The sequence below is a fragment of the Oncorhynchus masou genome, chromosome 9 (assembly GCF_036934945.1).
Source record: "Oncorhynchus masou masou isolate Uvic2021 chromosome 9, UVic_Omas_1.1, whole genome shotgun sequence".
Taxonomy (NCBI): domain Eukaryota; kingdom Metazoa; phylum Chordata; class Actinopteri; order Salmoniformes; family Salmonidae; genus Oncorhynchus; species Oncorhynchus masou.
The window spans coordinates 7,743,806-7,769,814 of NC_088220.1; the positions used below are offsets into that span (position 1 = coordinate 7,743,806).

At 43.0% G+C, this 26,009-nt stretch overlaps 1 pseudogene; it reads left to right on the top strand.

The window, feature by feature from the left end:
- The window catches only part of LOC135545396 (uncharacterized), a 47,461-nt pseudogene that overhangs the window by 12,027 nt on the left and 9,425 nt on the right, over positions 1 to 26,009 (top strand).

Genomic DNA, 26,009 nt, shown 5'->3' on the forward strand with positions numbered 1-26,009 from the left:
CTGCACTGAAAGTAAAGGGGCTGAATAATTTTGCACTGGGTTCTGTAACTGATGCAATGGGTCCTATAACTGATTCAAGTATATTTAGACAGATCCTAATTGGTATGTTGTCATTGGGCTGATCAGTCCTTGGTTCCAAGTATTGGGAAATATGCCAGAGCTGAGGATGATGTTAAAGAGTTTAAGTATAGCCAATTGGAATTTGTGGTCTGTATATTTTATCGTTTCATTGAGGATACCATCAACCCCACAGGCCTTTTTGGGTTGTTGGGTTTGTATATTGTCCTGTAGTTCATTCAATGTAATTGGAGATTCCAGTGGGTTCTGGTAGTCTTTAATAGTTGATTCTAAGATTTGTATTTGATCATGTAAATGTGTTTATTGTTTGTTGTTTGTTCTTTGTTATAGAGACAAAATGATTGGAGAAGTAGTTTACCCATACATCTCTGTTTTGGATCGATAACTTCGTGTTGTTGTTTGTTTAGAGTTTTCCAATTTTCCCAGAAGTGGTTGTCTATGGATTCTTCAATGACATTGAGCTGATTTCTGTTGTGCTGTTCCTTCTTTTTTTTCTCTGTAGTGTATTTCTGTATTGTTTTAGTTTATTTTGTTTTAGTGATTCACCATAGTGAAGGCTTTCCGGGTCTCTATGTTTTTGGTTGTTCAGGTTTCTCAATTTCTTTCTTATGTTTTTGCATTCTTCATCAAACCATTTGTCATTGTTGTTCATTTTCTTAGGTTGTCTTCTTGACATTTTTTTATTTGATAGGGAAGCTGAGAGGTCAGATATAGTGTTTAGGTTTTCTACTGTCAAGTTTACACCTTCACTATTACAGTGAAACATTTTGTCCAGGAATACCATAGGAGTCCCCTCGACACCTACCATTGGCTATATACATAACCAGCGTCTAACATAGCTGCAGGAGTTGTGACCTGTTTTTGTTGGTTATGTTGTTGTATTTGTGTCTGGAGGGGAATATGGGGGAGGGAATGCTGTCACCTCTAGGTATGTGTTTGTCCCCCTGTGTGCTGAGGCTGTCAGGTTCTGTCATTTAGGTCTCCACAGACCTAGTACATGTCCCTGGGCCTTCTCTAGGATGGAGAAGCTGTCTTCATTAAAGTATGGGGATTCTATTAGGGGGATATAGGTAGCGCACATGAGGACATGTTTCTCTGTTGATATAATTTCCTTATTCATTTCTAGCCAGATGTAAAATGTTCCAGTTTTGACTTATTTAATAAAGTGGGTTATGTCTGCTCTATACCAAATAAGCATACCCCCTTCACACCTGGTAGTTTGGTGGATGGGACAACCAGCTCTCTGTAACCAAGAGGGCAACCAGTGGGTCCATTTCCTTTATCTCTGTCTCAATTCAATTCAAGGGCTTTATTGGCATGGGAAACATGTGTTAACATTGCCAAAGCAAGTGAGGTAGATAATATATAAAGTGAATATATAAAGTGAAAAACAATAAAAATTAACAGTAAACATTACACATACAGAAGTTTCAAAACAATAAAGACATTACAAATGTCATATTATATATATACAGTGTTTTAACAATGTACAAATGGTTAAAGGACACAAGATAAAATAAATAAGCATAAATATGGGTTGTATTTACAATGGTGTTTGTTCTTCACTGGTTGCCCTTTTCTCGTGGCAACAGGTCACAAATCTTGCTGCTGTGATGGCACACTGTGGAATTTCACCCAGTATATATGGGAGTTTATCAAAATTGGATTTGTTTTCGAATTCTTTGTGGATCTGTGTAATCTCAGGGAAATATGTCTCTCTAATATGGTCATACATTGGGCAGGAGGTTAGGAAGTGCAGCTCAGTTTCCACCTCATTTTGTGGGCAGTGAGCACATAGCCTGTCTTCTCCTGAGAGCCATGTCTGCCTACGGCGGCCTTTCTCAATAGCAAGGCTATGCTCACTGAGTCTGTACATAGTCAAAGCTTTCCTTAATTTTGGGTCAGTCACAGTGGTCAGGTATTCCGCCGCTGTGTACTCTCTGTGTAGGGCCAAATAGCATTCTAGTTTGCTCTGTTTTTTTGTTAATTCTTTCCAATGTGTCAAGTAATTATCTTTTTGTTTTCTCATGATTTGGTTGGGTCTAATTGTGCTGTTGTCCTGGGCCTCTGTAGGGTGTGTTTGTGTTTGTGAACAGAGCCCCAGGACCAGCTTGCTTAGGGACTCTTCTCCAGGTTCATCTCTGTAGGTGATGGCTTTGTTATGGAAAGTTTGGGAATCGCTTCCTTTTAGGTGGTTATAGAATTTAACGGCTCTTTTCTGGATTTTGATAATTAGTGGGTATCGGCCTAATTCTGCTCTGCATGCATTATTTGGTGTTCTACATTGTACACGGAGGATATTTTTCGCAGAATTCTGCGTGCAGAGTCTCAATTTGGTGTTTGTCCCATTTTGTGTCTTGGTTGGTGAGCGGACCCCAGACCTCACAACCATAAAGGGCAATGGGCTCTATGACTGATTCAAGTATTTTTAGCCACTTCCTAATTGGTATGTTGAAATTGATGTTCCTTTTAATGGCATAGAATGCCCTTCTTGCCTTGTCTCTCGGATCGTTCACAGCTTTGTGGAAGTTACCTGTGGCGCTGATGTTTAGGCCAAGGTATGTATAGTTTTTTGTGTGTGCTCTAGGGCAACAGTGTCTAGATGGAATTTGTATTTGTGGTCCTGGTGACTGGACCTTTTTTGGAACACCATTATTTTGGTCTTACTGAGATTTACTATCAGGGCCCAGGTCTGACAGAATCTGTGCATAAGATCTAGGTGCTGCTGTAGGCCCTCCTTGGTTGGTGACAGAAGCACCAGATCATCAGCAAACAGCAGACATTTGACTTCAGATTCTAGTAGGGTGAGGCCGGGTGCTGCAGACTTTTCTAGTGCCCGCGCCAATTCGTTGATATATATGTTGAAGAGGGTGGGGCTTAAGCTGCATCCCTGTGTGTGTTTTTTGCCAATTTTAACCGCACACTTGTTGTTTGTGTACATGGATTTTATAATGTCGGATGTTTTACCCCCAACACCACTTTCCATCAGTTTGTATAGCAGACCCTCATGGCAAATTGAGTCGAAGGCTTTTTTGAAATCAACAAAGCATGAGAAGACTTTGCCTTTGTTTTGGTTTGTTTGGTTGTCAATTGGGGTGTGCAGGGTCTGTTGTATGGTAATTTGGTAAAAAGCCAATTTGACATTTGCTCAGTACATTGTTTTCATTGAGGAAATGTACGAGTCTGCTGTTAATGATAATGCAGAGGATTTTCCCAAGGTTACTGTTAACCTGTTGCGTCGCGCAATCCCGGATCCGGGATTCTATTTATAGCCTCAAGCTCATTAGCATAACGCAACGTTAACTATTCATGAAAATCGCAAATGAAATGAAATAAATATATTTGCTCTCAAGCTTAGACTTTTGTTAACAACACTGTCATCTCAGATTTTCAAAATATGCTTTTCAACCATAGCTAAACAAGCATTTGTGTAAGAGTATTGATTGCTAACATAGCTATAAGCCTAGAATTCAGCCAGCAACATTTTCACAAAAACAAGAAAATAATTCAAATAAAATCATTTACCTTTGAAGAACTTCAGATGTTTTCAATGAGGAGACTCTCAGTTAGATAGCAAATGTTCAGTTTTTCAAAAAAATATTATTTGTGTAGGACAAATCGCTCCGTTTTGTTCACGTTTGGCTATGAAAAAAACCTGTATACAGTTATAGCCTCAAGCTCATTAGCATAATGTAACGTTAACGATTTCTGAAAATCGCAAATAAAATGAAAATAATGCGCCTGCTCTAAAGCTTAGCCTTTTCTTAACAACACTGTCATCTCAGATTTTCAAAATATGCTTTTGAACCATCGCTATTCACTAATTTGTGTAAGAGTATGCTAAGCTAGCTTAGCATTTTGAGTAGCATTTAGCACGCAACATTTTCACAAAAAACAGATAACCAAATAAATAAAATCATTTACCTTTGAAGAGCTTCGGATGTTTTCAATGAGGAGACTCTCAGTTACATAGCAAATGTTCAGTTTTTCCTGAAAGCATCTTTGTGTAGGAGAAATCGCTCCGTTTTGTACATCACATTTGGCTACCGAAACGAACCGAAAATTCAGTCACCAACAACTTCAAACTTTTTCCGAATTAACTCCATAATATCGACCGAAACATGGCAAACGTTGTTTGGAATCAATCCTCAAGGTGTTTTTTCACATATCTCTTCATTGATATATCGTTCGTGAAAGCCTGCTTTCTTCTCTGAATTCCATGGAAAAATACTTGCAGCTGAGGTTTGCGCACCAATTTCGGCGCAGGACACCGGGCGGACACCTGGTAAATGTGGTCTCTTATGGTCAATCTTCCAATGATATGCCTACAAATACGTCACAATGCTGCAGACACCTTGGGGAAACGACAGAAAGGGCAGACTCATTCCTCTCGCATTCACAGCCATATAAGGAGACAATGGAAAACGGAGCCTCAAAAATCCTGCTCATTTCCTGGATGCCGTTTCATCTTGGTTTTGCCTGTAGCTCACTTTCTAGGGCACGCACAGAAAATATCTTTGCAGTTCTGGAAACGTCAGAGTGTCTTCTTTCCAAAGCTACCAATTATATGCATAGTCGAGCATCTTTTTGTGACAAAATATTGCGCTTAAAACGGGAACGTCTTTTTATCCAAAAATGATATAGCGCCCCTAGAGTTTCAAGAGGCTAACACATATTCCACGGTAGTTATTGGGGTCAAATTTGTCTCCACTTTTGTGGATTGGGGTGATCAGTCCTTGGTTCCAAATATTGGGGAAGATGCCAGAGCTAAGGATGATGTTAAAGAGTTTTAGTATAGCCAATTGGAATTTGTTGTCTGTATATTTGATCATTTCATTGAGGATACCATCAACACCACAGGCCTTTTTGGGTTGGAGGGTTTTTATTTTATCCTGTAACTCATTCAATGTAATTGGAGAATCCAATGGGTTCTGGTAGTCTTTAATAGTTGATTCTAAGATCTGTATTTGATCATGTATATGTTTTTGCTCTTTATTCTTTGTTATAGAGCCAAAAAGATTGGAGAAGTGGTTTACCCATACATCTCCATTTTGGATAGATAATTCTTCGTGTTGTTGTTTGTTTAGTGTTTTCAAATTTTCCCAGAAGTGGTTAGAGTCTATGGATTCTTCAATTGCATTGAGCTGATTTCTGACATGCTGTTCCTTCTTTTTCCGTAGTGTATTTCTGTATTGTTTTAGTGATTCACCATAGTGAAGGCGTAGACTCAGGTTTTCCGGGTCTCTATGTTTTTGGTTGGACAGGTTTCTCAATTTCTTTCTTAGATTTTTGCATTCTTCATCAAACCATTTGTCATTGTTGTTAATTTTCTTCGGTTTTCTATTTGAGATTTTTAGATTTGATAGGGAAGCTGAGAGGTCAAATATACTGTTGAGATTTTCTACTGCCAAGTTTACACCTTCACTATTACAGTGGAACGTTTTACCCAGGAAATTGTCTAAAAGGGATTGAATTTGTTGTTGCCTAATTGTTTTTTGGTAGGTTTCCAAACTGCATTCCTTCCATCTATAGCATTTCTTAATGTTACTCAGTTCCTTTGGCTTTGATGCCTCATGATTGAGTATTGCTCTGTTTAAGTAGACTGTGATTTTGCTGTGGTCTGATAGGGGTTTCAGTGGGCTGACTGTGAACGCTCTGAGAGACTCTGGGTTGAAGTCAGTGATAAAGTAGTCTACAGTTCTACTGCCAAGAGATGAGCTATAGGTGTACCTACCATAGGAGTCCCCTCAAAGCCTACCATTGACTATGTACATACCCAGCGTGCGACAGAGCTGCAGGAGTTGTGACCCGTTTTTGTTTGTTATGTTGTCATAGTTGTGCCTAGGGGGCATATGTGGGAGGGAATGCTGTCACCTCCAGGCAGGTGTTTGTCCCCCTGTGTGCTGAGGGTGTCAAGTTCTTGTCCGGTTCTGGCATTGGGGATTCTAGTGGAGGGATATAGGTAGCACACAGGAGGACATTTTTCTCTGTTAGGATCATTTCCTTTTGAATTTCTAGCCAAATGTAGAATGTTCCTGTTTTGATTAATTTAATGGAGTGAGTTAGGTCTGCTCTATACCAAATTAGCATACCCCCTGAGTCCCTGAGTATGTGTGGCTTCAATGTTGAGGCCCTCTTTGCGGGGGTGGGGTGCATGGGGTGGGCAGGAGTGGCATAGGTCTGATCTGGGGGCCTAAATGGGGTGTGGGCATGGTTGACATGGGGGGGTGTTGATCGGTTTGGGTGGGGGTGTGTCTGGGTGTACTGTTGTCTGGATGTAATTCCTCTTGGCGTGGGTCCTCTATGTGTAGGTCCGGGGGGGGGTCCTGCGGGTCTGGGAGGGTGTCTATTGATCTGTTGCTCGTGTGTGAAGTGTTGGGGATACATTTGAGAGCGATGTCCTTTAGAGTCCGGGCAAAGGTGGGCACTGCTGCCTTGTAGAGGTGGACCTGGTTATAGAGGCTGTTCAAGTCCAGGTCTCTCTCTCTCTCTCTCTCTCTCTCTCTCTCTAGGTGACTATAAGAGGACCTTTAACCCCACCCACTACAGATCGTCGGCCCACTACAGTCACCTGGTGACAACAACACTGCGGGAGGAGTCAGAGGGGGCGGAGAAGCAGTTGTTTGGATTTGACATCGTGCTCAATAAAATCGTGCAGACATACATCAAGGTAGGGTGCTCTAAAGCTACTGATTGTGTTGTGTCTCAACTAATGTAATGTCAGGCTGTTTGCTGTAGCCTGCTGTCTCTCTCTCTCTCTGTGTGTGTGCGTGTGTGTGTGAGTGATATCACTCTCCTCATCTTCCCCTCTTCAGATGAAGAACAACCAGAACCAGGTGTGTTGGCTGTTGGAGAAGGTGGGTCGGGACACCGCCTGTCAAGAGGGCTTCAGAACCTTCCAGCAGTTCCTGGACAACCAGCAGTACACACGCAAAGGCATCCTGCGATACGAGAAGATGTTTGGGGCAGGATACGTCAGCACTGGGGGACACAGCACTACCATGGTAGGGAGTCCTGCACACACTCACACGGGCATGCACACACTCACGCATGCACACACACACACACACACACACACACAGGTTTGGGACATCAAGACCCAGAGTAGAAAGGTTTGTGTTTTTCCTATGGACAGATGGATATGTGAACCACGACAAAGTTGAATAAAAATCACTGAACCATGAAAGGACAACACCCTGGAGAGGTTGTGTAGTTACTGTTTAGACTGGGGTTACACAGACTGCTGAAACATGAAAGGACAACACACAGGAGAGGTTGTGTAGTTACTGTTTAGACTGGGTTTACACAGACTGCCACGGTACTGTGCTCTTTAGTTAGTTATTATTGGTAGGTGTAGTTGGTGTAGTTATTATTGGGATGGATTTGACACTTTCTGTTTTTTTTTTTTATCTTTGTGGTTAAAAAAGGAGTTTGTTGACCTGCTGAACTTGAAGCCGGGGATGAAGGTGCTGGATGTGGGGTGTGGCATTGGTGGTGGAAACTTCTACATGGCAAAGGTCAGCCCCCAGTGACATTTAGTATCTAGGAGAAATGGTCCAGTCCACTATAAACACATTCACATGAGAAACGTGACATTTAGTATATAGGAGAAATGGTCCAGTCCACTATAAACACATTCACATGAGAAACGTGACATTTAGTATATAGGAGAAATGGTCCAGTCCACTATAAACACATTCACATGAGAAACGTGACATTTAGTATCTAGGAGAAATGGTCCAGTCCACTATAAACACATTCACGTGAGAAACGTGACATTTAGTATCTAGGAGAAATGGTCCAGTCCACTATAAACACATTCACGTGAGAAACGTGACATTTAGTATCTAGGAGAAATGGTCCAGTCCACTATAAACACATTCACATTAGAAACGTGTCATTTAGTATCTAGGAGAAATGGTCCAGTCCACTATAAACACATTCACATTAGAAACGTGACATTTAGTATATAGGAGAAATGGTCCACTCCACTATAAACACATTCACATTAGAAACGTGACATTTAGTATCTAGGAGAAATGGTCCAGTCCACTATAAACACATTCACATGAGAAACGTGACATTTAGTATCTAGGAGAAATGGTCCAGTCCACTATAAACACATTCACATGAGAAACGTGACATTTAGTATCTAGGAGAAATGGTCCAGTCCACTATAAACACATTCACATTAGAAACAATAGGATCGGGTTAGGTCATATATCCCAATGATGATGATGACGATGACAATGATGATGTTCTGCAGGCCTTCGGCGTGGAGGTGCTGGGCCTGGACCTGTCAGCCAACATGGTGGATATCGCCATGGAGAGGGCCAGGGAGGAGAAGCTTCCATCGGTGAGTCTGATTGGTCGTCATTTGCATGAGGTCATGTTGTTGCTCTCATCTGGAACTTGAACCTAAGGTAAAAGAGTTACTGGGTTTACAATGAGAAACATACTAGGTTATAGAGTTACTGGGTTTACAATGAGAAACATTCTAGGTTATTGAGTTACTGGGTTTACAATGAGAAACATACTAGGTTATAGAGTTACTGGGTTTACAATGAGATACACACTAGGTTAGAGTTGATAGGTCAACAATGAGAAACATACTAGGTTAGAGTTGATAGGTCAACAATGAGAAACATACTAGGTTATAGAGTTACTGGGTTTACAATGAGAAACATACTAGGTTAGAGTTGATAGGTCAACAATGAGAAACATACTAGGTTAGAGTTGATAGGTCAACAATGAGAAACATACTAGGTTAGAGTTGATAGGTGAACAATGAGAAACATACTAGGTTATAGAGTTACTGGGTTTACAATGAGAAACATACTAGGTTATAGAGTTACTGGGTCAACAATGAGAAACATGTCTTTTTCTATGGTCAAGTTAATTGAAATATATTGAAATGCATTAGCAGTCTTATAGTTCAAGGTGTTTTAGTAACAGGTTTTGCCTGCCTATTCCTGCAGGTCCATTTCGAGGTGGCCGACGCCACGAAGAGAGAGTTCCCAGAAGGGTCGTTTGATGTGGTCTACAGTCGAGACACCATCCTGCACATCGACGACAAACTGGCACTGTTAAAACGCTTCCATGTGAGTGTGTGTGTGGTTGTGCACACACACACACCCGCACCACCACACACACACACACACACACACACAACCACACAACCACACAACCACACACACACACACACAACCACACACACACACACAACCACACAACACACACACACAACCGCACAACCACACACACACACACAACCGCACAACCACACACACCCACACAACCACACAACCACACACACATACACACACACACAAAACCACACAACCCACACACACACACACACACAAAACCACACAACACACACACACACACACACACACACACACACACACACACACACATACATACACACAACCACACAACCACACACACCTTAACATCAATTCCAGACTGTATTATATTTTTCTGTCTGTTTTTACCAATCCAAAACGCTCGTGTATCTTCATCTTCAGTCGTGGCTGAAGCCCGGTGGCCAGGTTCTGATCACTGACTACTGCTGTGGAGAGAAGCCCTGGACTCCTCAGTTCCAGGAGTAATCAAACAGAGAGGTTACATTCTCTACACCCCACCACAGTACGGCAAGGTAGGCCCAATCATAAACCTGCTAATACCCTGACAATATCACCCTGACCTGACGTTCACCACATACGATATAGTACCTTAGAATTACATGTAACTCCATGTACTGTGACTCTCTGTCTGCAGTTCCTCCAGCAGGCAGGTTTCTCTAACGTACGTGCTGAGGACAGGACAGCTCAGTTCATGCAGGTGATCCAGACAGAGCTGGAGAGAGCAGCAGCCATGAAAGACGAATTCATTAAGGTAAATCGTGTACTCTCTTTCATTCTCTCTCTCTCCCTCCCTCCCTCCCTCTCTCACTCACACAAACCGTTGTAATAGACAGAGCTGGAGAGAGCAGCAGCCATGAAAGACGAGTTCATTAAGGTAAATCGTGTACCCTCTTTCATTCTCTCTCTCTCCCTCCCTCTCTCACTCACACAAACCGTTGTAATAGTATAGGATTTCTTTAACGCGTCGGATGCAAAGGATTCACTTCAGATACCGGACAAGGAACAAATCCCCATTAGTTCTCATGAAGAAGAGACTGAGATATCGGGGTCGTAGGTCAGGGTACCTTGTAAGAATCCGAGGGCGAGCGAGTAACCCGCCTCTACCTTCCATACTATTAGCCAACGTCATTGGATAAGAAACGGATGAGCTCCGATCAAGACTATCCTACCAACGGGACATTCAAAACAGTAATATCGTATGTTTCACCTAGTCGTGGCTGAACGAGGAAAATCAAATCAAATCAAATTTTATTTGTCACATACACATGGTTAGCAGATGTTAATGCGAGTGTAGCGAAATGCTTGTGCTTCTAGTTCCGACAGTGCAGTAATAACCAACAAGTAATCTAACTAACAATTCCTAAACTACTGTCTTATACACAGTGTAAGGGGATAAAGAATATGTACATCAGGATATATGAATGAGTGATGGTACAGAGCAGCATAGGCAAGATACAGTAGATGGTATCGAGTACAGTATATACATATGAGATGAGTATGTAAACAAAGTGGCATAGTTAAAGTGGCTAGTGATACATGTATTACATAAGGATGCAGTCGATGATATAGAGTACAGTATATACGTATGCATATGAGATGAATAATGTAGGGTAAGTAACATTATATAAGGTAGCATTGTTTAAAGTGGCTAGTGATATATTTACATCATTTCCCATCAATTCCCATTATTAAAGTGGCTGGAGTTGAGTCAATGTGTTGGCAGCAGCCACTCAATGTTAGTGGTGGCTGTTTAACAGTCTGATGGCCTTGAGATAGAAGCTGTTTTTCAGTCTCTCGGTCCCAGCTTTGATGCACCTGTACTGATCTCGCCTTCTGGATGATAGCGGGGTGAACAGGGAGTGGCTCGGGTGGTTGATGTCCTTGATGATCTTTATGGCCTTCCTGTAACATCGGGTGGTGTAGGTGTCCTAGAGGGCAGGTAGTTTGCCCCGGTGATGCGTTGTGCAGACCTCACTACCCTCTGGAGAGCCTTACGGTTGAGGGCGGAGCAGTTGCCGTACCAGGCGGTGATACAGCCCGCCAGGATGCTCTCGATTGTGCATCTGTAGATGTTTGTGAGTGCTTTTGGTGACAAGCCAAACAATCTTCAGCCTCCTGAGGTTGAAGAGGCGCTGCTGCGCCTTCTTCACGATGCTGTCTGTGTGAGTGGACCAATTCAGTTTGTCTGTGATGTGTATGCCGAGGAACTTAAAACTTGCTACCCTCTCCACTACTGTTCCATCGATGTGGATAGGGGGGTGTTCCCTCTGCTGTTTCCGGAAGTCCACAATCATCTCCTTAGTTTTGTTGACGTTGAGTGTGAGGTTATTTTCCTGACACCACACTCCGAGGGCCCTCACCTCCTCCCTGTAGGCCGTCTCGTCGTTGTTGGTAATCAAGCCTACCACTGTTGTGTCGTCCGCAAACTTGATGATTGAGTTGGAGGCGTGCGTGGCCACGTAGTCGTGGGTGAACAGGGAGTACAGGAGAGGGCTCAGAACGCACCCTTGTGGGGCCCCAGTGTTGAGGATCAGCGGGGAGGAGATGTTGTTACCTACCCTCACCACCTGGGGGCGGCCCGTCAGGTAGTCCAGTACCCAGTTGCACAGGGCGGGGTCAAGACCCAGGGTCTCGAGCTTGATGATGAGCTTGGAGGGTACTATGGTGTTGAATGCCGAGCTGTAGTCGATGAACAGCATTCTCACATAGGAATTCCTCTTGTCCAGATGGGTTAGGGCAGTGTGCAGTGTGGTTGAGATTGCATCGTCTGTGGACCTATTTGGGCGGTAAGCAAATTGGAGTGGGTCTAGGGTGTCAGGTAGGGTGGAGGTGATATGGTCCTTGACTAGTCTCTCAAAGCACTTCATGATGACGGAAGTGAGTGCTACGGGGCGGTAGTCGTTTAGCTCAGTTACCTTAGCTTTCTTGGGAACAGGAACAATGGTGGCCCTCTTGAAGCATGTGGGAACAACAGACTGGTATAGGGATTGATTGAATATGTCCGTAAACACACGAGCCAGCTGGTCTGCGCATGCTCTGAGGACGCGGCTGGGGATGCCGTCTGGGCCTGCAGCCTTGCGAGGGTTAACACGTTTAAATGTTTTACTCACCTCGGCTGCAGTGAAGGGAGACCGCATGTTTCCGTTGCAGGCCGTGTCAGTGGCACTGTATTGTCCTCAAAGCGGGCAAAAAGTTATTTAGTCTGCCTGGGAGCAAGACATCCTGGTCCTTGACTGGGCTGGATTTCTTCCTGTAGTCCGTGATTGACTGTAGACCCTGCCACATGCCTCTTGTGTCTGAGCCGTTGAATTGAGATTCTACTTTGTCTCTGTACTGATGCTTAGCTTGTTTGATAGCCTTGCGGAGGAATAGCTGCACTGTTTGTATTCGGTCATGTTTCCGGTCACCTTGCCCTGATTAAAAGCAGTGGTTCGCGCTTTCAGTTTCACGCGAATGCTGCCATCAATCCACAGTTTCTGGTTAGGGAATGTTTTAATCTTTGCTATGGGAACGACATCTTCAACGCACGTTCTAATGAACCTGCACACCGAATCAGCGTATTCGTCAATGTTGTTATCTGGCAATCTGAAACATGTCCCAGTCACGTGATGGAAGCAGTCTTGGAGTGTGGAGTCAGCTTGGTCGGACCAGCGTTGGACAGACCTCAGCGTGGGAGCTTCTTGTTTCAGTTTCTGTCTGTAGGCAGGGATCAGCAAAATGGAGTCGTGGTCAGCTTTTCCGAAAGGGGGTGGCAGGGCCTTATATGCGTCGCGGAAGTTAGAGTAACAATGATCCAAGGTTTTTCCACCCCTGGTTGCGCAATCGATATGCTGATAAAATTTAGGCTTGTTTTCAGATTAACCTTGTTAAAATCCCCCAGCTACAATGAATGCAGCCTCCGGATAAATGGTTTCCAGTTTGCAAAGAGTTAAATAAAGTTCTTCAGAGCCATCGATGTGTCTGCTTGGTGGGTGATATATACGGCTATCTCGAAGAGAATTCTCTTGGTAGATAATGCAGTCTACATTTGATTGTGAGGAATTCTAAATCAGGTGAACAGAAGGATGGATAATATAAAGCTGGCAGGCTTCCGTGCATCGGCTAGACAGAATAGCTACGTCTGGTAAGACAAGGGGTGGTGGTCTGTGTCTATTTGTCAATAACAGCTGGTGCACAAAAAAAACAAATATTAAGGAAGTTTTGAGGTTTCGCACACCTGAGGTAGAGTATCTCATGATAAGCTGTAGACCACACTATTTACCAACATTTTTTCATCTATATTTTTCGTAGTTGTCTATGTACCACCACAAGCCGATGCTGGCACTAAGACCGCACTCAACAAGCTGTATAGGGACATAAGCAAATAGGAAAATGCTCATCCAGAGGTGGCGCTCCTAGTGGCCAGGGACTTTAACCTCAAGCGTCGAGCAATCCCGTATCCGGGAGCATAATCATAGCCTCAAGCTCATTAGCATAACGCAACATTAACTATTCATGAAAATCGCAAATGAAATGAAATAAATATATTGGCTCACAAGCGTAGCCTTTTGTTAACAACACTGTCATCTCAGATTTTCAAAATATGCTTTTCAACCATAGCTACACAAGCATTTGTGTAAGAGTATTGATAGCTAGCATAGCATTAACCTCTTTGAACTCTAGGGGCGCAATTTCATTTTTGGATGAAAAACGTTCCCGTTTTAAACAAGATATTTTGTCACAAAAAGATGCTCGACTATGCATATAATTGCTACTGTTCGAAAGAAAACACTCTGACGTGTCCAGAAATACAAAAGATCTTCTCTGTGCGTGCCCTTTAACGTGAGCTTCAGGCAAAACCAAGATGAGATGGCATCCAGGAAATGACAAGGATTTTTGAGGCTCTGTTTGTCATGATCTCCTTATATGGCTGTGAACGCAAGAGGAATGAGTCTGCCCTTTCTGTCGTTTCCCCAAGGTGTCTGCAGCATTGTGACGTATTTGTAGGCAGATCATTGGAAGATTGACCATAAGAGACCACATTTACCACGTGTCCGCCGGTGTCCTGCGCCGAAATTGGTGCGCAAAAGTCACCTGCCAGTATTTTTCCAAACAATACAGAGAGTAAAGCAAGCTTCCACGAACTGCATGTCAATGAAGAGATATGTGAAAAAACACCTTGAGGACTGATTCCAAACAACGTTTGCCATGTTTCGGTCGATATTATGTAGTTAATCCGGAAAAAGTTTTACGTTGTAGGTGACTGCATTTTCGGTTCGTTTCAGTAGCCAGGCGCAATGTAGAATCGGAACGATTTCTCCTACACACAGACGCTTTCAGGAAACACTGCGCATTTGGTGTGTAACTGAGAGTCTCCTCATTGAAAACATCAGAAGCTCTTCAAAGGTAAATGATTTTATTTATTTGGTTATCTGGTTTTGTGAAAATGTTGCGTGCTACATGTTATTCAAAAGCATTGCTAGCTTTGCATACTCTTACACAAATTAGTCAATTTCTATGGTTCAAAAAGCATATTTTGAAATTCTGAGATGACAGTGTTGTTAAGAAAAGGCTAAGCTTGAGAGCAGATGCATTATTTTCATTTTATTTGCGATTTTCAGAAATCGTTAACGTTACATTATGCTAATGAGCTTCAGGCTATAACTGTATACAGGGTTTTCATAGCCAAACGTGAACAAAACGGAGCGATTTGTCCTACACAAATAATATTTTTTTTGAAAAACTGCACATTTGCTATGTAACTGAGAGTCTCCTCATTGAAAACATCCGAAGCTCTTCAAAGTTAATGATTTTATTTATTTGGTTATCTGGCTTTTGTGAAAATGTTGCGTGCTACATGCTACACAAAATGCTATGCTAGCTTTGCATACTCTTACACAAATTAGTCAATTTCTATGGTTCAAAAGCATATTTTGAAAATCTGAGATGACAGTGTTGTTAAGAAAAGGCTAAGCTTGAGAGCAAACGCATTATTTTAATTTTATTTGCGATTTTCAGAAATCGTTAACGTTGCGTTATGCTAATGAGCCTGAGGCTTTAGTCACGATCCCGGATCCGGGATGGGGAGTTTCAAGAAGTTAAGCCTAGCATTCAGCAGGCAACATTTTCACAAAAACAAGAAAAGCATTCAAATAAAATCATTTACCTTTGAAGAACTTCGGATGTTTTCAATGAGGAGACTCTCAGTTAGATAGCAAATGTTCAGTTTTTCCAAAAAGATTATTTGTGTAGGAGAAATCGCTCCGTTTTGTTCATCGCGTTTGGATAAGAAAAACCCGAAAATTCAGTAATTACAGCGCCAAACTTTTTCCAAATTAAATCCATAATATCGACAGAAACATGGCAAACGTTGTTTAGAATCAATCCTCAAGGTGTTTTTCACATATCTATTCGATGATAAATCATTCGTGGCAGTTGCCTTTCTCCTCTGAACCTATTTGAAAAGTGGACGCAGCTGGAGATTGCGCAATAATTTCGACAGAGGACCCCAAGCGGACACCTGGTAAATGTAGTTTCTTATGGTCAATCTTCCAATGATATGCCTACAAATACGTCACAATGCTGCAGACACCTTGGGGAAACGACAGAAAGTGTTGGCTCATTCCTGGTGCATTCACAGCCATATAAGGAGACATTGGAACACAGCACATTCAAAATCTGGGGCATTTCCTGTATGAAATTTCATCTTGGTTTCGCCTGTAGCATTAGTTCTGGGGCACTCACAGACAATATCTTTGCAGTTTTGGAAACGTCAGTGTTTTCTTTCCAAAGTTGTCAATTATATGCATAGTCGAGCATCTTTTCGTGACAAAATATCTTGTTTAAAACGGGAATGTTTTTTTATCCAAAAACTATATCGAAGAAGTTATTGCAGGGAAACTTAAATCCGTTTTACCTCATTTCTACCAGCATGTAAAATGTGCAACCAGAGGGGAAAGAAACTCTGGACCACCTGTACTCCACACACAGAGATGCGTACAGAGCTCTCCCTCAACCCTCCATTTGGCGAAACTGACCATAACTCTATCCTCCTGATTGATGCTTACAAGCAAGTACCAGTAGACTCGATCAATACGGAAGTGGTCAGATAACGCAGATGCTAAGCTACAGGACTGTTTTGATAGCACAGACTGGAACATGTTCCGGGGACTATTCCAATGGCATTGAGTAGTACACCACATCCATCACTGGCTTCATCAATAAGTGCAGTGACCGTACGCATACCTCAACCAGAAGCCATGGATTACAGGCAACATCCGCACTAATCTAAAGGGTAGATCTACCGCTTTCAAGGGGCGGGACTCTAACCCGGACGCTTATTTGAAACCCCGCTATTCCCTCCGATGAACCATCAAAGAGTTAAAGCGTCAATACATGATTAAGATCAAATAGTACTACTCTGACACTCGTCGGATGTGGCAGGGCTTGCAAACTATTACGTACTACAAAGGGAAGCACAGCCGTGAGCTGCCCAGTGACGCAAGCCTACCAGACGATCTAAATGACTTCTATGCGCACTCCCCCGAGGCATGCAACACTGAAGCATGCATGAGAGCAACACCTGTTCCAGACGACTGTGTGATCACACTCTCCATAGCCAATGTGAGTAAGACCTTTAAACCACTCAACATTCATAAGGCCGCAGGGCCAGACGGATTACCAAGACGTGTACTCCGAGCATGCGCTGACCAACTGTTCAGAGGAAGGCCTAAAAACTGCCAAAGACTCAAGCCACCCTAGTCATAGACTGTTTTCTCTGCTACCGCACGGCAAGCAGTACCCGAGCAACACGTCTAGGTCCAAAAGGCGTCTTAACAGCTTCTACCCCCAAGCCATAAGACTCCCGAACAGCTAATCAAATGGCAACCCAGACTATTTCCATTGACCCTCCCCCCACACACTGTTTATTGTCTGCTTATGCCCTGACTGTTTGTGGTATATGGTGGCAGATTGTGGTAAATCGCGTCATTCTGTCATTGCACCACACTACCACTAGGGGAGTTAGACCGCTGATCTATCGTAGTATAAACTGTGGCACAAATTGACTTATCTTCTCCTCAATTAATGGAGGTGTTTTCAGTCTGAGAGTCTCTCTTCTCTGGCACTAGAGTCCTGCATCAGGCAACAACAACAAAATGAGCTGGCGGGATTTTTTAAAATAGGCAAGGTGGGCTTTTGGTTTCTCTATTTTTAGACAATACGAAACATCAACATCCAAACAACAATGGTGTTATTTCCGTCGCGAACTTTAAACAGGATAAAGCATTGAGGCTGACATTTTGTTGATTTTAATACGACGGACAAATTTGTAATAATTTGTATATAGCCTCCACATTGACTCTGTACCAGTACCCCTGTATATAGCCTCCACATTGACTCTGTACCAGTACCCCCTGTATATAGCCTCCACATTGACTCTGTACCAGTACCCCCTGTATATAGCCTCCACATTGACTCTGTACTGGTATCCCCTGTATATAGCCTCCACATGGACTCTGTACTGGTACCCCCTTATATATAGTCTCCACATTCACTCTGTACCAGTACTCCCTGTATATAGTCTCCACATTGACTCTGTACCAGTACCCCCTGTATATAGCCTCCACATTGACTCTGTACCAGTACCCCCTGTATATAGCCTCCACATTGACTCTGTACCATTACCCCCTGTATATAGCCTCCACATTGACTCTGTACCGGTACCCCTGTATATAGTCTCCACATTGACTCTGTACCGTAATACCCTGTATATAGCCTCCACACTGACTCTGTACTGGTACCCCCCTGTATATAGCCTCCACATTGACTCTGTACTGGTACCCCCTGTATATAGCCTCCACATTGACTCTGTACCGGTACCCCCTGTATATAGCCTCCACATTGACTCTGTCCTGGTACCTCCTGTTTATAGTGTCCACATTAACTCTGTACCGTAACACCCTGTATATAGCCTCCACATTGACTCTGTACTGGTACCCTCTGTATATAGCCTCCACATTGACTCTGTACTGGTACCCCCTGTATATAGCCTCCACATTGACTCTGTACCGGTACCCCCTGTATATAGTCTCCACATTGACTCTGTACCGGTACCCCTGTATATAGCCTCCACATTGACTCTGTACCGGTACCCCTGTATATAGCCTCCACATTGACTCTGTACCGATACCCCTGTATATAGCCTCCACATTGACTCTGTACTGGTACTCCCTGTATATAGCCTCCACATTGACTCTGTACCGGTACCCCCTGTATATAGCCTCCACATTGACTCTGTACCGATACCCCTGTATATAGCCTCCACATTGACTCTGTACTGGTACTCCTGTACCGTTCCCTGTATATAGCCTCCACATTGACTCTGTGCGGTACCCCCTGTATATAGCCTCCACATTGACTCTGTACCGGTTAAGAAAAGGCTAAGCTTGAGAGCAGATGCATTATTTTCATTTTATTTGCGATTTTCAGAAATCGTTAACGTTACATTATGCTAATGAGCTTCAGGCTATAACTGTATACAGGGTTTTTCATAGCCAAACGTGAACAAAACGGAGCGATTTGTCCTACACAAATAATATTTTTTTGAAAAACTGCACATTTGCTATGTAACTGAGAGTCTCCTCATTGAAAACATCCGAAGCTCTTCAAAGTTAATGATTTTATTTATTTGGTTATCTGGCTTTTTGTGAAAATGTTGCGTGCTACATGCTACACAAAATGCTATGCTAGCTTTGCATACTCTTACACAAATTAGTCAATTTCTATGGTTCAAAGCATATTTTGAAAATCTGAGATGACAGTGTTGTTAAGAAAAAGGCTAGCTTGAGAGCAAACGCATTATTTTAATTTTATTTGCGATTTTCAGAAATCGTTAACGTTGCGTTATGCTAATGAGCCTGAGGCTTTAGTCACGATCCCGGATCCGGGATGGGGAGTTTCAGAAGTTAAGCCTAGCATTCAGCAGGCAACATTTTCACAAAAACAAGAAAAGCATTCAAATAAAATCATTTACCTTTGAAGAACTTCGGATGTTTTCAATGAGGAGACTCTCAGTTAGATAGCAAATGTTCAGTTTTTCCAAAAAGATTATTTGTGTAGGAGAAATCGCTCCGTTTTGTTCATCGCGTTTGGATAAGAAAAAACCCGAAAATTCAGTAATTACAGCGCCAAACTTTTTCCAAATTAAATCCATAATATCGACAGAAACATGGCAAACGTTGTTTAGAATCAATCCTCAAGGTGTTTTTCACATATCTATTCGATGATAAATCATTCGTGGCAGTTGCCTTTCTCCTCTGAACCTATTTGAAAAGTGGACGCAGCTGGAGATTATGCAATAATTTCGACAGAGGACCCCAAGCGGACACCTGGTAAATGTAGTTTCTTATGGTCAATCTTCCAATGATATGCCTACAAATACGTCACAATGCTGCAGACACCTTGGGGAAACGACAGAAAGTGTTGGCTCATTCCTGGTGCATTCACAGCCATATAAGGAGACATTGGAACACAGCACATTCAAAATCTGGGGCATTTCCTGTATGAAATTTCATCTTGGTTTCGCCTGTAGCATTAGTTCTGGGGCACTCACAGACAATATCTTTGCAGTTTTGGAAACGTCAGTGTTTTCTTTCCAAAGTTGTCAATTATATGCATAGTCGAGCATCTTTTCGTGACAAAATATCTTGTTTAAAACGGGAATGTTTTTTTATCCAAAAACTATATCGAAGAAGTTATTGCAGGGAAACTTAAATCCGTTTTACCTCATTTCTACCAGCATGTAAAATGTGCAACCAGAGGAAAGAAACTCTGGACCACCTGTACTCCACACACAGAGATGCGTACAGAGCTCTCCCTCAACCCTCCATTTGGCGAAACTGACCATAACTCTATCCTCCTGATTGATGCTTACAAGCAAGTACCAGTAGACTCGATCAATACGGAAGTGGTCAGATAACGCAGATGCTAAGCTACAGGACTGTTTTGATAGCACAGACTGGAACATGTTCCGGGACTATTCCAATGGCATTGAGTAGTACACCACATCCATCACTGGCTTCATCAATAAGTGCAGTGACCGTACGTACATACCTCAACCAGAAGCCATGGATTACAGGCAACATCCGCACTAATCTAAAGGGTAGATCTACCGCTTTCAAGGGGCGGGACTCTAACCCGGACGCTTATTTGAAACCCCGCTATTCCCTCCGATGAACCATCAAAGAGTTAAAGCGTCAATACATGATTAAGATCAAATAGTACTACTCTGACACTCGTCGGATGTGGCAGGGCTTGCAAACTATTACGTACTACAAAGGGAAGCACAGCCGTGAGCTGCCCAGTGACGCAAGCCTACCAGACGATCTAAATGACTTCTATGCGCACTTCGAGGCATGCAACACTGAAGCATGCATGAGAGCAACACCTGTTCCAGACGACTGTGTGATCACACTCTCCATAGCCAATGTGAGTAAGACCTTTAAACCACTCAACATTCATAAGGCCGCAGGGCCAGACGGATTACCAAGACGTGTACTCCGAGCATGCGCTGACCAACTGTTCAGAGGAAGGCCCTAAAAACTGCCAAAGACTCAAGCCACCCTAGTCATAGACTGTTTTCTCTGCTACCGCACGGCAAGCAGTACCCGAGCAACACGTCTAGGTCCAAAAGGCGTCTTAACAGCTTCTACCCCCAAGCCATAAGACTCCCGAACAGCTAATCAAATGGCAACCCAGACTATTTCCATTGACCCTCCCCCCACACACTGTTTATTGTCTGCTTATGCCCTGACTGTTTGTGGTATATGGTGGCAGATTGTGGTAAATCGCGTCATTCTGTCATTGCACCACACTACCACTAGGGGGAGTTAGACCGCTGATCTATACGTAGTATAAACTGTGGCACAAATTGACTTATCTTCTCCTCAATTAATGGAGGTGTTTTCAGTCTGAGAGTCTCTCTTCTCTGGCACTAGAGTCCTGCATCAGGCAACAACAACAAAATGAGCTGGCGGGATTTTTTAAAATAGGCAAGGTGGGCTTTTGGTTTCTCTATTTTTAGACAATACGAAACATCAACATCCAAACAACAATGGTGTTTTTCCGTCGCGAACTTTAAACAGGATAAAGCATTGAGGCTGACATTTTGTTGATTTTAATACGACGGACAAATTTGTAATAATTTGTATATAGCCTCCACATTGACTCTGTACCAGTACCCCCTGTATATAGCCTCCACATTGACTCTGTACCAGTACCCCTGTATATAGCCTCCACATTGACTCTGTACCAGTACCCCCTGTATATAGCCTCCACATTGACTCTGTACTGGTATCCCCTGTATATAGCCTCCACATGGACTCTGTACTGGTACCCCCTTATATATAGTCTCCACATTCACTCTGTACCAGTACTCCCTGTATATAGTCTCCACATTGACTCTGTACCAGTACCCCCTGTATATAGCCTCCACATTGACTCTGTACCAGTACCCCCTGTATATAGCCTCCACATTGACTCTGTACCATTACCCCCTGTATATAGCCTCCACATTGACTCTGTACCGGTACCCCCTGTATATAGTCTCCACATTGACTCTGTACCGTAACACCCTGTATATAGCCTCCACATTGACTCTGTACTGGTACCCCCTGTATATAGCCTCCACATTGACTCTGTACTGGTACCCCCTGTATATAGCCTCCACATTGACTCTGTACCGGTACCCCCTGTATATAGCCTCCACATTGACTCTGTACTGGTACCTCCTGTATATAGTCTCCACATTGACTCTGTACCGTAACACCCTGTATATAGCCTCCACATTGACTCTGTACTGGTACCCCCTGTATATAGCCTCCACATTGACTCTGTACTGGTACCCCCTGTATATAGCCTCCACATTGACTCTGTACCGGTACCCCCTGTATATAGTCTCCACATTGACTCTGTACCGGTACCCCCTGTATATAGCCTCCACATTGACTCTGTACCGGTACCCCCTGTATATAGCCTCCACATTGACTCTGTACCGATACCCCCTGTATATAGCCTCCACATTGACTCTGTACTGGTACTCCCTGTATATAGCCTCCACATTGACTCTGTACCGGTACCCCCTGTATATAGCCTCCACATTGACTCTGTACCGATACCCCCTGTATATAGCCTCCACATTGACTCTGTACTGGTACTCCCTGTATATAGCCTCCACATTGACTCTGTACCGGTACCCCCTGTATATAGCCTCCACATTGACTCTGTACGGTTAAGAAAAGGCTAAGCTTGAGAGCAGATGCATTATTTTCATTTTATTTGCGATTTTCAGAAATCGTTAACGTTACATTATGCTAATGAGCTTCAGGCTATAACTGTATACAGGGTTTTTTCATAGCCAAACGTGAACAAAACGGAGCGATTTGTCCTACACAAATAATATTTTTTTTGAAAAACTGCACATTTGCTATGTAACTGAGAGTCTCCTCATTGAAAACATCCGAAGCTCTTCAAAGTTAATGATTTTATTTATTTGGTTATCTGGCTTTTGTGAAAATGTTCGTGCTACATGCTACACAAAATGCTATGCTAGCTTTGCATACTCTTACACAAATTAGTCAATTTCTATGGTTCAAAAGCATATTTTGAAAATCTGAGATGACAGTGTTGTTAAGAAAAGGCTAAGCTTGAGAGCAAACGCATTATTTTAATTTTATTTGCGATTTTCAGAAATCGTTAACGTTGCGTTATGCTAATGAGCCTGAGGCTTTAGTCACGATCCCGGATCCGGGATGGGGAGTTTCAAGAAGTTAAGCCTAGCATTCAGCAGGCAACATTTTCACAAAAACAAGAAAAGCATTCAAATAAAATCATTTACCTTTGAAGAACTTCGGATGTTTTCAATGAGGAGACTCTCAGTTAGATAGCAAATGTTCAGTTTTTCCAAAAAGATTATTTGTGTAGGAGAAATCGCTCCGTTTTGTTCATCGCGTTTGGATAAGAAAAAAACCCGAAAATTCAGTAATTACAGCGCCAAACTTTTTTCCAAATTAAATCCATAATATCGACAGAAACATGGCAAACGTTGTTTAGAATCAATCCTCAAGGTGTTTTTCACATATCTATTCGATGATAAATCATTCGTGGCAGTTGCCTTTCTCCTCTGAACCTATTTGAAAAGTGGACGCAGCTGGAGATTGCGCAATAATTTCGACAGAGGACCCAAGCGGACACCTGGTAAATGTAGTTTCTTATGGTCAATCTTCCAATGATATGCCTACAAATACGTCACAATGCTGCAGACACCTTGGGGAAACGACAGAAAGTGTTGGCTCATTCCTGGTGCATTCACAGCCATATAAGGAGACATTGGAACACAGCACATTCAAAATCTGGGGCATTTCCTGTATGAAATTTCATCTTGGTTTCGCCTGTAGCATTAGTTCTGGGGCACTCACAGACAATATCTTTGCAGTTTTGGAAACGTCAGTGTTTTCTTTCCAAAGTTGTCAATTATATGCATAGTCGAGCATCTTTTCGTGACAAAATATCTTGTTTAAAACGGAATGTTTTTTATCCAAAAACTATATCGAAGAAGTTATTGCAGGGAAACTTAAATCCGTTTTACCTCATTTCTACCAGCATGTAAAATGTGCAACCAGAGGGAAAGAAACTCTGGACCACCTGTACTCCACACACAGAGATGCGTACAGAGCTCTCCCTCAACCCTCCATTTGGCGAAACTGACCATAACTCTATCCTCCTGATTGATGCTTACAAGCAAGTACCAGTAGACTCGATCAATACGGAAGTGGTCAGATAACGCAGATGCTAAGCTACAGGACTGTTTTGATAGCACAGACTGGAACATGTTCCGGGACTATTCCAATGGCATTGAGTAGTACACCACATCCATCACTGGCTTCATCAATAAGTGCAGTGACCGTACGTACATACCTCAACCAGAAGCCATGGATTACAGGCAACATCCGCACTAATCTAAAGGGTAGATCTACCGCTTTCAAGGGGCGGGACTCTAACCCGGACGCTTATTTGAAACCCCGCTATTCCTCCGATGAACCATCAAAGAGTTAAAGCGTCAATACATGATTAAGATCAAATAGTACTACTCTGACACTCGTCGGATGTGGCAGGGCTTGCAAACTATTACGTACTACAAAGGGAAGCACAGCCGTGAGCTGCCCAGTGACGCAAGCCTACCAGACGATCTAAATGACTTCTATGCGCACCGAGGCATGCAACACTGAAGCATGCATGAGAGCAACACCTGTTCCAGACGACTGTGTGATCACACTCTCCATAGCCAATGTGAGTAAGACCTTTAAACCACTCAACATTCATAAGGCCGCAGGGCCAGACGGATTACCAAGACGTGTACTCCGAGCATGCGCTGACCAACTGTTCAGAGGAAGGCCCTAAAAACTGCCAAAGACTCAAGCCACCCTAGTCATAGACTGTTTTCTCTGCAACCGCACGGCAAGCAGTACCCGAGCAACACGTCTAGGTCCAAAAGGCGTCTTAACAGCTTCTACCCCCAAGCCATAAGACTCCCGAACAGCTAATCAAATGGCAACCCAGACTATTTCCATTGACCCTCCCCCCACACACTGTTTATTGTCTGCTTATGCCCTGACTGTTTGTGGTATATGGTGGCAGATTGTGGTAAATCGCGTCATTCTGTCATTGCACCACACTACCACTAGGGGGAGTTAGACCGCTGATCTATACGTAGTATAAACTGTGGCACAAATTGACTTATCTTCTCCTCAATTAATGGAGGTGTTTTCAGTCTGAGAGTCTCTCTTCTCTGGCACTAGAGTCCTGCATCAGGCAACAACAACAAAATGAGCTGGCGGGATTTTTTTAAAATAGGCAAGGTGGGCTTTTGGTTTCTCTATTTTTAGACAATAAAACATCAACATCCAAACAACAATGGTGTTTTCCGTCGCGAACTTTAAACAGGATAAAGCATTGAGGCTGACATTTTGTTGATTTTAATACGACGGACAAATTTGTAATAATTTGTATATAGCCTCCACATTGACTCTGTACCAGTACCCCCTGTATATAGCCTCCACATTGACTCTGTACCAGTACCCCCTGTATATAGCCTCCACATTGACTCTGTACCAGTACCCCCTGTATATAGCCTCCACATTGACTCTGTACTGGTATCCCCTGTATATAGCCTCCACATGGACTCTGTACTGGTACCCCCTATATATAGTCTCCACATTCACTCTGTACCAGTACTCCCTGTATATAGTCTCCACATTGACTCTGTACCAGTACCCCCTGTATATAGCCTCCACATTGACTCTGTACCAGTACCCCCTGTATATAGCCTCCACATTGACTCTGTACCATTACCCCCTGTATATAGCCTCCACATTGACTCTGTACCGGTACCCCCTGTATATAGTCTCCACATTGACTCTGTACCAGTACTCCCTGTATATAGTCTCCACATTGACTCTGTACCGCTACCCCTGTATATAGCCTCCACATTGACTCTGTACCGCTACCCCCTGTATATAGCCTCCACATTGACTCTGTACCAGTACCCCCTGTATATAGCCTCCACATTGACTCTGTACCAGTACCCCCTGTATATAGTCTCCACATTGACTCTGTACCGCTACCCCTGTATATTGCCTCCACATTGACTCTGTACCAGTACCCCCTGTATATAGCCTCCACATTGACGCTGTACCGCTACCCCCTGTATATAGTCTCCACATTGACTCTGTACCGGTACCCCCTGTA